Source organism: Bidens hawaiensis, unplaced genomic scaffold (assembly GCF_021521415.1).
Source record: "Bidens hawaiensis isolate Kalapana, Puna unplaced genomic scaffold, B.hawaiensis_p1.1 tig00042289_1, whole genome shotgun sequence".
In the NCBI taxonomy this organism is placed as follows: Eukaryota; Viridiplantae; Streptophyta; class Magnoliopsida; order Asterales; family Asteraceae; genus Bidens; species Bidens hawaiensis.
In genome coordinates this window covers 1-13843 of record NW_027497484.1, presented here as the reverse complement: position 1 = coordinate 13843, position 13843 = coordinate 1, and the positions used below count along the sequence as shown (strand labels likewise).

General features: G+C 36.5%; 2 pseudogenes; one reads left to right on the top strand and one right to left on the bottom strand.

The window, feature by feature from the left end:
* The first annotated feature begins 505 nt into the window (after nucleotides 1–505).
* On the top strand, nucleotides 506–1256 carry LOC143593508 (zinc finger A20 and AN1 domain-containing stress-associated protein 5 pseudogene; annotated as a pseudogene).
* Nucleotides 1257–12511: 11255 nt separating this feature from the next.
* Nucleotides 12512–13624, bottom strand: LOC143593512 (uncharacterized; annotated as a pseudogene).
* Nucleotides 13625–13843: the final 219 nt, after the last annotated feature.

Here is a 13843-nt window from a genome sequence, read left to right as displayed (position 1 = left end):
CAATCCAATTCTGACCCGACTTTTATTTTATGAACATTACAAATCAAAGAAATTCACATAACCATCTTGTGTATCACATTTAAACAATAACTACAATTAACTGTACACACCTTTGTCACATCTCCACATCCTATTAGTTTCCAAAACAACCAATATTTAATGTATTATAACATTTAATTAAAAATTTAAAACTAAAATTATACCAAAAGTTTTATACTTTTATGTTTTATCACATCACGGGTGCAATTGTGCAAATGAAATCGACCCGGACGAGTAACACACACGTCAGCCGTACTAATCCTACTCCTGACCCCACACTTGTTATTAAAAAAAGGGCAAAACCGTCATTTCCACCTCACCATTTGCATGATGATAACGCGTCTCTTTGCAACACCCATTAGCCTCCGTCTTCCCTTGATAATAATAATAATAAACCCCCTCTCCAGTCTCCACCATTTTCATTTTCACACAAACAAACCCTTCGTAATAATAATAATAATAATAATAATAATAATATCAAATTCCCTTACAAATAACACAACAATCTCAACTCTCCGATGGCTCAAAGAACTGAGAAAGAAGACACAGAGTTCAAATCCGTACCGGAAGCCTTGACTCTCTGCGTCAACAACTGCGGTGTGGTAGGAAATCCGGCGACGAATAACATGTGTCAGAACTGCTTTAACTCGAAACGTAGATCTGGATCGTTGAGGTCTCCGGCGAGGTCAACGGTACGTGATGAATCGGTTGTAGATCTGACGGCTGTGGTGATAGATGAGATAAACCAGAAGCCGACGGCGAGAGTGGTGAATCGGTGCTCCGGCTGCCGGAAACGAGTCGGATATACCGGATTCCGGTGCCGGTGCGGCGAGCTGTTCTGCGCGGAGCACCGGTACTCCGATCGGCATGAGTGTAGTTATGATTATAAAGCTGCTGGTCGTGAGGCGATTGCGAGGGAGAATCCGGTGGTCAAAGCTGCGAAGATTGTTAGGTTTTGAAGGTTGTACGGTGTTTGATTGAAGAAATTGAAGTTCGAACGCTCGAGATCTTGTTATTATAATTATTATTATGATTATCATCATGATCTCTCTGTGTGCAAGTTCATGAATTAAATCATCTGGATGAGATTGATCAAGCGGTGATCGAAGAATATTGAAAATTGTTAGGTTTTATTATTATTGTATGATTTTTTACTCGGTGTTTAAAATTAATTAGTGTATAATAATAATATAATCAATTATGAAATGAAAGATATATGTTTTGTATTCGGAATTAGAGATCATGTTCAATACCCACAAACAATACTTTTAAGAAGAGTATGGTTGGTTTAATGACGAAAGACAGATCTATGTGATCTCCTGTTCAAGAGGGCGTCTGAGTTTTATTATTATAGTGGGTATTTTGGCGGGGAATTTTAACTGAAGATAACTGAGAGGCGTGGCTTCATACGGCTGAGTAGAGCTAGTTGTCGGTAACCTTTTGTCATTGGATCACCTGGGTACTTAAGCAACTCTATGTTTATTAGATGTTAAAAAAAATTTAACTCAACCAGCACAAAGGGTCTTAGGTGGTAGGCTGGTGCTGTTTGTGGTGAATCTTGAGCACACCGGTTCGTAGGGTGTCATTGTTTGTAGTTGGGAATAGTGGGACCGCTGGCTTTATGTCATGTGTTTTTGTCGTATATGGTAGGCTGATCGTGTAATAATGATATTAAGAAATAGAAAAGTAACGATGGCAATATGGCATCGATGGCCTTGATAAGTTAAATCAAACCCAAGGAACCTTTCAAGCCGAAAATGATTGATTGGTTTAACATTTAAACGCGTCAGTTTATGAATTGGTTTTGATGATTTCACAATTCTAATGTTGTATTCGGTTTTAACAATTTCACAATTCTAACGTTGTATTCGGTTTGGAATTTGGTTTTGACGGTTTCACAATTCTAATGTTGTATTCAGTTTAATATGAAATTAGTGTTGGCCTATGTTAGATCAAGATCCGAATCCAATTTGAAATTAGTGCCACAATGTTGACGGATGTCGGATCAGATTCAGCTAACGCATGCCTATATTCCAAATAGCCTAAAAGTACCTGATGCTTTAGCAAATGAATAATATAATATCAAGAATCCAGAGTTTACTATAGCTCAAGACTCGTCATCGTCTGGATTAGCATAATTCAGATTCTAGCTATTTGAGCATTGTGACACACCGAGTCTAGCACATGTTATCTTTCTAGTTAAGCGTTACTCAAACAAGATCCCGAGAAGAGAATATTGTTTAGGAAGGTAAAAAAACGGACAACATCGAGATAGATCGTGGACAATAATTGCATCAAATGTGATTGGTAACCTTTTGGGCACTATAAATACAACCTCAACAACCAGAGTAACAACATTCAACACACTCAGTTTTTTCTACATTCAGCACACACAAGTCAAAACACTTATAATCCGTCAGTGTATGACACTCAGCTTTCTTACATGGTAGTTTACGTTGTTACGGATATTTTTCAATACCCATTTCAACAGTTTGTAAACTGACACGGTTGATTAACTTTATGATATATTAGTTATACATTTTTCGTTTTCTAATACATAGCTTTTATTTATGTACTATAATCATGAATCGATTTTATCATTTTGTAAAACTTATTTAAACCAACAGTTTGGAAAGAAAACTAAAATATCGGTTTAAATAGTCAAAAACCGATCGATCGAAACCGTGAGTATTCTTGTTTGACTTGAGTTTTAAGTGTAAACCTATAATGTTAGACTGGGTCGTGTTGACCCACTTTCTTTTTCTTTATCTATTTTTCTAAAATCATATTATAAATTATTAATACAATACTCATTGTACTCAACAAAACGGCAAAAGGAAAATGAATAGATGTAATGAAATGTGTGGGGACATGGGCCGTTGAGAGTGACATTTTATTTATCAACATTTTTAAAGTTTAAGAAGTAAAGAATTATATTTGACTTACGTTTTAAGGGCTTATCTTTTACAATACATCAGGTCAGGTCAGACTCGAAAACTCTGGCAAGGGAAACCCCAACAACCGGGTAACACCCCCCACCCCCCTCTCTCTTCCCAGCACAGAAGGCCCATGACTGTACTCGAGGATAATTAAGTGTAGATATCATCTAACGATCAAATAAAAGGGTGTTTATAACCGAAAAGCAAAAGAAGGATGTCCTGCACGAAGTTGTGACTAGTTTGCTAATCACTCACTTAAGGCCTTAAACAACCGTCAAGCAATCCCAAAATGTAAGCAAATCGGGCCAGTTGGCTTGCTAAATATACATTATTTGGATGCAATAGTTTTATAGTTTTAGGTTATGGTTAATTTTAGCATATAAATCTGAACCATAATACCATTTTTAGCCATTTTAAGCGTTATGGTTTTTACATGTTTAATTTGTTTTGACCGGTCCATTTTTGCACCACTAGCGAAAAAATTTGGACCTGCCATTGACTAATATGCTTGTTGAAAGGGCCCTTGTCTATGTTCTCGTTAACCATGTCACATATTCGATCATCAAAGGGTCATTTGGAGCACTTGAGACTGTAGGAACTGTTACTATATATTAATTGAAAAGTTGCCTCTTTTTGTCTTGTCGATAAACTTTTATTCTTGTCCATAATGAACTCGATAGGATATGGAGGAGTGGAAGTGAAGAACCTTAATTTACGCGAATATTTAGAGGTTTTAGAGCATTCACTCTCATCATCTTCTCTATAACTTCCCATCTTTATCTCTATAATATGCTTTTATTCTTTTTTTTTATTATCTAAAACTTAACTAATATGCTTATGTTCTTAGCTGTCATTATCTAATTGGTTACTTGAGTCTATAAATTTAGAGAATCATTTTAGTTTTTAGATGTTTTCTTTAAATTTTAAAGAGAAAAATGGAAAATGGTTTATGAATGCACTCACCCTTCTAGGTAGAGGTGCATAAATCGGGTTTTTTAAATACCCGGGTTCGGGTATAGAACCGGGTTCGGGTATGACCGGGTACGGGTATGATCGAGTCGGGTTCGGGTAGGGCATGTGTCTCTAAAAAACCATACCCTATGCATCGGAATCGGGTCGGGTATAGCACCGGGTATTTGAATACCCTATTATCGGGTATTGAAAAACCCTATTTACGGGTTTTTTTCCGGTATTTTTTTGGTATAGATTGGATTTTTTAAAAGTTTACACTTTTTAGGGGTATTAATCGGGTATTTTTAAGGTATTTTTCAGGTATACATCGGGTATTTGAAATACCCGGTTTCGGGTATTGGAAAACCCCGGTTTCGGGTTCGGGTATTACCGGGTACAAATCGGGGTTTTCGGGTATTACCGGGTACAATTCGGGTTCGGGTTTTAGTGCCAAAATGCATACCCTATCCGTACCCTACGGGTAGGGTCGGGTACGGGTACGGGTTCGGGTTCGGGTATAAAAAACCCGGGGTATTAGAAAAACCGGTTCCGGGGTATTTATTTCGGGTCCGATTCCGGGTTCGGGTATAAAAAACCCGGGGTATTAGAAAAACCGGTTCCGGGTATTTATTTTCGGGTCCGATTCCGGGTTCGGGTTTTTTTGTGCACCTCTACTCCTAGGCCACTCAAGTGGGCCACTCTTGCTCAACCTTAAGCCCCTTAGCAAGAACAAAGTTGGTTTCCAGCCCATCTCCAGATCATTTCATTGTTACCCAAAATCCTTCTCTGAAAATACATTTTTTTTACTAATAGGTGGTTTAGAGAACCCTTTTGTATTTTTAGGTGGTTTACTAACTCTTTTGTAAAAATGGATAACTCATAAGGGGGGCCTGCGAGTTTTAACAACAAACTATAAACTCGCAAGGGTGGGTAGCAAATTTCAATAAAATCTGACACATTTTTTTATCTTGCTAAGGGTGGGTAGCGATGTTCGAAAACATCAAATCTCTATCTAAGAATAAGAATCTTAAACTCTTTTTTAATTCCTTACCTATACTTCATATATCAAATCCTACACTAATATTCCTTTACATGTTTTAAAACTACTATCGTCTTTTTATTCTATGCATTGCATATGTTTTAAACATCAAATCATTCTCAACAAATGGGGTGAATTATTGGAATACGAGAAACAAAGATGGGTCATGACCCAATTATGTCATTATATGGGGTCCAATTAAACTGACAATAACATAAATATATAAATATTTAATTATTATGTTATTATTAAGGAATGCTTAGTTCAGTTACCATGTTTTCACGTAAATCAACGAGTAGATCACGGTAGGCTTTGACTACATGTGACGAGGTCTCCAAATATGATAAGTCGGACCGCCACCTAAAAAAAAGTAATCTGATTACTAAAAATAAATTAAAACGTAAATCCATAAAATATCTCAATATCTAGCACCGTATGGTTTGGTAAAATCGAGCTCATAAGAAATTGTTGGAGCCATGCAATCCATGTCCATATCTGCAATAAGAAAGTAGGACCACAAATCTCCGCAACTAAATTTGATGATGCTTTGCACAGGTTTTTATACAAACATGCCAATACTGCATTCCCCCAACTTAACTGACCGCATGCATAAAAAATAAAAATGTACAAAGTTGTTCGTGGAATCATCAAAAAGGGTAGTAGAACCAAGCAAATGCAATATATACAACCTCGCGAGTTGTATATATTGCTCCTCGGTTGGATTGTCAGGAAAGCGGGTTTTTAATTCGTTTAAAATGCGTGGTAAACTTAGCTTACACCCAACTATATCTCTTGTTTCAAGCGTAAAACCCAAAAGCTGTTCACACATACTAACCATTTGCTCTCGCGATAACTTGTAATTAACACCGGTAATTGCGGCACCGTTGACTGGCAAACCCCACAAAACTTGTATGTCTTTTAGAGTTACCGTTGCTTCACTGAATGGAAAGTGAAATGTGTGAGTTTCTGGACGCCATCTCTCGACCGAAGCGGTAACTAATGCATGATCGACGGTCCTATAACCGCAATCGATAACGCCACCAAAACCCGCTAAACGAATGTATGTCATAGCACTTGGTGGATTTCTTTATCTAAGAGACTCCCAAAATTTTTGATCGCCTCACCTAACCTTCAATACACTATTTTCCTTCAAATATCCTGTAAACAAAGAATAAACTCGGTGTTCATTAGTAGCAAATAAAATATTATTTTCTAGTGTACTTGGATTTACTCTCAAACTCATTTTTGTAATACTAGTTTTAAATTTTAGATATTTGAAAAGTACCCATGTTCAAAACAACAAAAATATTTTTGAATGTAAGATTGGGTGTCTCTCTTCAAAACAAGATTTAGATTTTTGTATGTGAAGAAGTTTATATAATTTATATAATTGTTGGCCAGCTCTTCCAAACCAGGCATTCATGTGACTTCTTTTTGTTTGACCAAGAATTTCACCCAAAACATGTAAAGGAGTATTAGTGCAGGATTTAATATATCTATATAAATATAGGTAAGGAATTAATTTGAAAGGGTGTAAGATTCTTATTCTTAATATGCATATGATAGTAGACAAAACATAGGCAAAGATTTGATGCGTTCAAACATCGCCACACACCCTTGCAAGATAAAAAAAAAATGTGTCAGATTTTGTTAAAAGTCGCTACCCTCCCTTACGAATTTATAGTTTGTTGTTAAAACTCGCAGCCCCCTTGCGAGTTATCCATTTTTACAAAAGAGTTGGCAAACCACCTAAAAATATAAAGGGTCTCTTTAAACTATCTATTAGTAAAAAAAAAATCCTGAAAATACTAACCAGGCCAGATCACCATCATTACGTGTTGTTATGTACACCAATGGTTAATATATTGTATGTATTGTCATCAAATAATGGCGTATGTATTCTAAAATGCATTAGACATTTAATATAGAACTGTTTGGTAGAAAATTATACATGCAACTTTAAAATAATTTAAAGTCTCTTCTATGACAAACATTATTAAAACAAGAGAGATTAAAATAACATATGTAAACCTATAGGTGGAAAATTAATTTCGTAATTACAGTTGAGTTGAGAGAATCCTAATTAAAATCGATAAAATATTAAAGAAAAATTCAAATCATGTATTTCGAACATGTTTGAAAGCTATCGTGCGTTGTGACTAAAACGTGGGTGGCAAGTGTGTCTAATACCTTAATTAGTTAGCGTAAAAAGGGCGTCGAACCATGAAGACTTTGTGCCTTTGTGGTAGTCTAAATGTCAACCAAAACTGGGCTTCCTCCTCAAGTAAATAGGACTTACCCATTTGTCTTCTAAATATCAATACCAAAACTTGGCCCCAAAAGGCCTTCAGAAAATTAACTGATTATATTGATATTACTGTAAATACTGAAGCCGAAGGTTCCAAAACTGGAAACATGAAAATATATGCAGCGATACTGATGATGTTTGTACAGTATCGGTTTGGTATTCAGTAAGAAATGATATCCCAAATGTGAGGATCATTATCTATAAACTAGTGTTCTTGTGAGTTGCTTAATATGACCAAAAAAATTATATACTACTTTGGGTACTTACACATTTCAATTTTAAATTTACAAAACAATACTTTAAATGCACAAATATATCATAAACGTTATAAATTGTTTCAAGGGCGCCATAAGCCTAAATGAGGTACCCTAAGCCTACGATAGTCTTACTGACTTTAAATGACAGTTCATGGTGAAGCTACAATTCTCTATGCTAAAGGGTTGTGGTTTTATACACCGCTTTTGGAAATCAATCAATCATACACCGTTTTTCCACTGTAAACAGTTGTTTACAAAAGGTAATTATAATTAAGTTATGTGTCTAGTAAACAGACGTAGAAATAGAGGTGGTGTATGAAAACTAGACCCTTACTATAAATTTGAGCTGAATATACTATAATCCTAAACATCCGTAACACTTGGAATATAACTTTTTATTTCCCAGTCCGTTAGCTTTATGTAGTTCATTCAACACACTATGTTGAATTTACTTAATGTGCAATTGCTAATCCAAACTTATTCAAAGAAATAATCCAAAACATGAAATTCAAATCTCGTGTGTTTTGAAAAATACGTTATAATTTGCAAGTACTTACCAAAAACCGGTCTAACCGATTAATTCCCGCAAAAAAAAAAAAAAAAAAAGAACAGTTAACAAATTAACCGGTTAACCGATTTTGTGCACCTCTAAATCAATATATACGTTTAGAATTAATGCCAGGCAATCTTGGCCCAATGCTAATTGGGTTAATAATCAGGTTGGGCCTCACTTATTTTTCAAATCTTTTTTTGAGAAAGGGACAGAGTGTCAGACTGGGCTCTTGCTTTTTGGCCCAAGTTATGAAAAGTTGCAAACGATGTCAGGGATAGAGGTGGCATAAAACCCGGTTTCGGATCGGGCCCAGAACAGACCTGGTATACTTGACCAGTGGTAACAAACCATGTTTCAGTTTTTCAGAGAAACCTTACGCGGACCCAGAACCGGTTCCATCTCTACCAGCCAAAACCCGAGCCCGACCCAGCCAAAACCCGATAAAATTCTGGAAAAACCATATAGAAACCCGACCATACTCGAAAACTGATTCCTAGAAAATATCAAGTTTGCTCACCTCTAGTCTAGGAGAATAATCATACAACACAAATAGCCCCTAAAGTGCCATAAATTTGGATAGTTATCACTACAATTATAACAATCGTACTTGGTATATCTCACAAATAACAAAAGTTATTCGTAAAGTCTAAAAATGATATGATATGAGTTAATTATTAATGTTAGCAATTATACTGGATCTGTTTATACAAAAAATGATTATTAATAAATACTCAGCACCAACCTACCAACAATGCTAGCCTTCATTGGTATTTTATTTACCGAGCCTCAACATTAAATATCCATGACATTATTAACCAAATTTGGACTTATGCCTATTAATCTAAAAACACTAAAAATCTGTCAAACTCAAATACAGATAGATAAAACAATCGCAATTATGTACATATTTTCACATAAATTAGTAGACAAATTCACATGGGAACATGGAATGGTCTCCAACCCAACCATGAAATTTATATGCTTTAACTATGTTCTTAAACCAATACTTTATTTATTCAATAACACCAAAGATAGTACTAACACCAAAAAGCACACACATGGGTCAAATTCAAAGTCCAGCCATATTCTTTGATTATTTGTTTAAATTCCTCTCATATCGATTAATTGTAGTACAACTAACTATATTTAAAAAATAAATCAAATATGTAAATTCATACACAACGTACTTATTAACCAAGTTAACTTTGCCGACTGAAAACTTGGATTAGTTTTATTAGGTTTGTGCTTTTTTTTTAACTATATAATGAACTTTAACCCTTAATAACACCAAACATATACGTCCAGCCACTAGTATCTTGATAGTCGGTGTTTATTATAATCTAAATCGTAGTTCAAAAAACAAATATAATAAATCACCAAAGTTTCGAAATTATAGTGTAAACCTATATATAAAATTTGAAGTGCACCCGCTTATAAAATTGGAGTGCACCAATTAATATAGTTCGAAAGGTGGTGGAGTGGCTAAGCGATTTGTTGTTAACCTGAGGGTCTTGTGTTCTATTCCTACTACATAACTTTTTTTTTTTTTTCTGAGATTACTCGACTCGATCAATTGATTTTTGAAAGCACTTAAAACACAAAGCTCACCAAACCATATTCAAAGTTGACGCATGCTTTTAATTGCCATAAGTTTGGAAATCGTATGCATCCTAGAAACTAGATATTGACTCGTCAACTATAATAAAAAGAAATGAGAACCTTATTTCATGTATACACTCAATTCCTCTCTATTAGAAATAAATATTACAAACAAGCATTGTATGCTATCAATGTTATAGAAACTTCTAAATATTATCAACTAGTTGATAACCCCCATCACATATGCGGAAGTGAAATCGGCATTGGTTTTGTTCATTGTTGTATCGTTACAGTAGCGTGCATTTTAAGCGTTAAGTAACTTATTAAGTAAACAAAGAATAATTATATTTTAACTTAGTATTTTATAAACCTAAAGCGACATTTTAGTTATGCTTGGTGAGAATGTAGACACACAAAACAAAGAACTGTGTTTGATCTACCAAGCCATCAGTATAGCTAGAGATGTTCAACGAAAACCGGTTCCTGGAATCGAACCGGTGGACCCGAACCGGTGGAACCCGAACCGGTTCCTACCCGTTTTTTGTAGGAACCGGACCCTATCTGATTCAACCCGATGATCCGTGACCGGTTCTTGCATTTCTGAGTGGGGGCGGGTAGGAACCGGAACCGAACCGGAACCGGTTCTGGAACCGAACCATCCGGAACCGGTTCCTAACCGGTTCTAGCCGTTGGAAATCGTTTTTTTTTTGGTCGTTTTTTTGACCGTTGGGGGTCAAAAATAGCCGTTTTTTTGGCTCCCCCAAGCATCCCACTACTAGTATAAATAGGTATTTGGTGTCATGGGTTCATCACAACACTCAAAACGCAAACCCGAACGCAAAAAAATACAAAAAAACGCTATTACAACGTTTTGAGTTCTCTAATCTCTTGTTTTCTCTTCTTCTATATTCATATTTGTTGTTATGGCTGCCTCACAATCATCGGTTGGTCAAGGTTCCAACGCCGAACCAAGTTTCGTTCGTATTGTACCTCATAATCGTAATCAAGAGATTTGGTGCAATTGGGATTTGGTTGAATTGAGTGATGACCATTCATTGAAGGCTCGGTGCAAGTTTTGTGGGATTTATTTTTCATGTTATACAAATACGAATCGTAGTTTAGAATCCAAATCGCAAACGAAAAAACGAAAAAAAAAAAAAAATTTTTTACACTGTAACCGGTTGGAACCGGTTACGGTACAGGAACCGGGTTAGGAACCGGTTAGATAGGTTAGGGGTCCGAGGGTGGGAGAAACCGGTTCGGTTCCCTAACCGGTTCGAGCCTGGAACCGGTTTAAAAGGGGGTTTTTGAATATAGGAACCGGGTTAGGAACCGGTTCCGGTTCCTAGTCCCAAACCGTTTTTGAACATGCCTAAGTATAGCCAATAACTAAATTGAGAAAAAAACGGAACCAAACTAAGTCAAAACTAACAAAATACAACCTACAACATATATTCTAAAAGGTATATCATTACTTCATATACTTAACATATATTCAAAAAGCGAACCGTCAAAACCGACACAAATAATCAAACCGACCCGACTTTTTTTTATATCTAACTCTATGAAATTGGAGTATCTAAAAACGGGTGCACCGTGTGAAAAAAAATGTTCTGGAACCGCCACTGATGACAATCACCACCTAACACCTATATATATGAGATTCACAAAATTTACGATGATAAAGAATTGTCTCACACTAAGACTATATGTGAGGGTGCAGCTTCTTGATAGAGAGTATGTTTCACTAACACCTAGAATCATTTTATTTGACGAAGAGTGTATCTATTTTGTTGATAATTTTAGAAAGCATCCAACGTGTTTTTATTAATGTTGAAGTGAAGTCGAAATACTAAACCACCCCAGCATGCAGATATGAAAGTAGCGTGCAACTTATATAATCAACATGAGTCATGTTGCATCTTTTGTCAAGTTAGGCATAATTTGAAATTATAATTAACTCTTGAAGGTTTTTGGGATAAATATACCAACTAATTAATATTTTTTTCATTGATAAAACTCAATGTTGTAGATTTATACCCAAAACAGCTCATATTCATTATTCAAGAACACATAAAAAAAAGTGTGTGAAAGCTTTTATAATTCTTCTTCTTCTTCTTCTTCTTAGACTAGTTGCATTAAATCCTTAACTCCAACTCCAACTCCAACTCCAACTCCAACTCCAACTCCAACTCCAACTCCAACTCCAACTCCAACTCCAACTCATTACTTTTGTGAATGTGACTTTAGTAAGATATCACTCATCAAAAGGACATGAGATAGTCAATAATATTTTTTTAACACACACAAATGAAAATAATGATTACTTCTATTTTGAAAAGGCAAAATTCATTAGAGAACCTAGCAAGACGCTAGAACAAAACATCAAATAGAAAGTTACACAAATCAGACTATTGAATAACTTTAACAGAGGAACGATCCTAGATCCATAGAAAGTTAGAAACCCTCAATTACTTTATGATTTCTATCATTCAAGTTATTTGATCAAGGCAATAATGATTTACTTAATCATGTAAAAAACATAGATCATGAGATGCCCAATATAAATAAAAGTAGATTCCATATTCCATTCAATAAAAAAGAACTTATCACGTGCATCCTGACATATATTAACAAATTCTCCACACTTCGAACAAATGTTTTTCTTTTAATAATTTATTTAAAAAGTAAAAAAGACAACTAAAAACAATGCGCGCATACTTGTACACCTTACGCCACATGACCTATTGGTCTAGTGGTATACTACTACTGTATACACAGTTTACGTGACAGTATTAGCATAACACTATACGTCGTTGTAGGGTACTAGCAAGCGTGCATTAACGGCGACCCACACAAACAATCATTATTCGTAAACGACGACGCTTCAAGGTGATCGAACGGAAAACCCGGTCGGAATGGTCCCACACAAATGGTTATTACTAATTATCCAAATGCCCGATATACTTCGCCGACGACAACGATTTTGGGATCGCGCCTTTCAATTTATTAAACGATAAATCGAGCACTGAAAAATACGTCCGCGGAGTAAAAACATCCGGCAAGTAACCGTCAAGCGAGTTCCGGCTCAAGTTAACAATATTCAAACCGGAATTACTCAACAAACTCACCGGAACTTCGCCGGAGATTTGATTACTGTCTAAATTGAGTGTAGACAAGACCGGCATTGACCCGAATTGATTCGGGATTGACCCGGATAATTTGTTCATTGAAAGATCCAAATCCGCTAGCCGGTATATTCCGGCGATGGACGCCGGAATATTCCCGGTGAGCTGGTTTTTGTTTATTAAAGCTCTACTCATCATCGTTAGCTTACCCATATCAGTGGGTAACTCACCGGTGATCTGGTTATTGCTTAAATCAAGATGCATTAACCGGCCGAGGTTTACGATGGGACGCCGGAATCTCGCCGGATATTTTATTATCGGCGAAGTTGAGAACGGTGAGCTTTGATAGCTTTCCGATGTCTGCCGGAATGTTGCCGGTGATTTGGGTTTCCGACGATGGGTCGAGTATACGGAGGTGAGGTAAGGCGGTGATACACGCCGGAATCTCGCCGGAGATAGCTTTCCAGTCGGCGACTATGAGTGTGGTGAGCCGGTCTAGTGAACAGAGTGAAGGTGAAAGTGAACCGGTCATGTACCCGGACCGGTCTGTTTTTTGGAGGATTTTATCTTCTGACTCGCCACGTAGGATGATGTCGTTGACCCGACCTGTCAGTCGGGTCACAACTGACACTCGTACCAGTTTGTGCAGCAGTCGGTCCCGGTCCACGTGTCGAATATGCCTAAATACGGTTCGGGTTAATGCGGACTTGAACACGAGTAATGCGTCCCGGTCTGACGCCGGGCATGAGTTTACGACGACAGTGGTGATCAGGAGGACCAAAAACGACGACGATGGTGGTGGCGGAGATATTCATATTATATTTTATTTTTTCTGTTAAGTTTTGTTATTTGTGGGGGTGTGTTTTTGGTTTAATATGATTGTTGGAAATATATACATGAGGTGTAGGAAAATGACCCTGGAAGTTTGGTTAATTACGAAAAGAGGACTTGTAGGGAGGGGGGGGGGGGGTGGAGTTGGTGTTATGATTATTATGAGTGGGGTGTCAACAAGCATGTTCAAAAAACACCA